The sequence below is a fragment of the Grammomys surdaster genome, unplaced genomic scaffold, assembly GCF_004785775.1.
Source record: "Grammomys surdaster isolate TR1022 unplaced genomic scaffold, NIH_TR_1.0 363, whole genome shotgun sequence".
In the NCBI taxonomy this organism is placed as follows: domain Eukaryota; kingdom Metazoa; phylum Chordata; class Mammalia; order Rodentia; family Muridae; genus Grammomys; species Grammomys surdaster.
In genome coordinates, this window is record NW_021604782.1 from 464701 (window position 1) to 465965 (window position 1265).

Below are 1265 nucleotides of genomic sequence, written 5' to 3' on the forward strand. Positions count from 1 at the left end.
TTGGAGCACACCATCACAAAAATTAGGAGGAAGGGGTAGGGGATAAGGGATTTGGGGGGAGAATGAGAAAGGAGACAACATTGAAAGGTAAATACGTATAATACCCAATAAAAACCCCACACAGATAAAGGATTTAAAAAAAAGGGGAATCTATTTATTTTAAATTAATTTCAAAAGTTTCTAGGAGATGCAAATTGGCTAAGATACTATTTTAAGCTCTCCACAAAAGAATTTAAATCTCTGTTCAATATTCTCAAGAGAGAGGTAAACCCTAACTTCCTCAACAGTTAATTGACAAAAGAGAGGTAATCTCACAAAAAGTAGAAAAAGCTATTTCTAATCGATATATCATATAGTCTGATTAATTGTCAGTGGAGCTATAAAAGTCCTTTGACAAAAGATTATTAATAGAGATATATATATCCTTAAATAAGGCCTTCATGACTCTCTGAGTGTGGAAGGAGCAACTGTTGGCGCTTCTGCCCTGATTTTACAAGAACTCTGAAAAATTGGCTTTAAAAACAAAAGAGGGGGAACGGTACCCCCTCAGAAGGAGTCCCCCTGAAATACTCTCCATCATGCCTTGTTCACTTTTCTCTCTCTAAAGCTGAAAGCTCATGGCAAATCTCTTGCTGACCATGTTGGTGACCTTGGGCACCACCAAGACCAACAAAACTTTGCCACAGATATGGGGAAGGACCCTCATACCCATAAAGGGAATGCCCCAGTCCCAGTTCCCTTATGGAGTCAAGGACTGATATGCCTGCCCAATACCACAGAAGGCACAGCTAACCGGCTACCACAAATATTAATGAAAAAAATAGATACCCTCACAAAGCCAGGCCCAATCATAAATACGATGAATAACAATTTACATCCAGGGAAGAGAAATCTCTCTGAGAATCCCCTTCTTTTTTCTTTCCAGGTAAAATTGAATCACCCGTGATGCCTGCTATTAGAAGTTCTAACCCAGATGGACCAGTAGCCAGGAGCCTCGCCCTTACCCTCACCCCCTACCTTTTCCCACCTGCACAAGGTCCCCTGAAGCTGGGCAACTGCAAGATCCTGCTTGGCAACTGCAGATAGACTCAAAGCAGTGTACCATATCATCTGAAGAATAGCAGGGAGACCATAACTCAAGCAGTGTACCATATCTTCTGAAGAATAGCAGGTTGCAGTCCTCCTCGCCCCCACGAATAACCAGGACCCGCCGGTCGGGTCAAGTGGCACCCAGACGTGGGGCTCGAGGCACGGACCCATCTGGA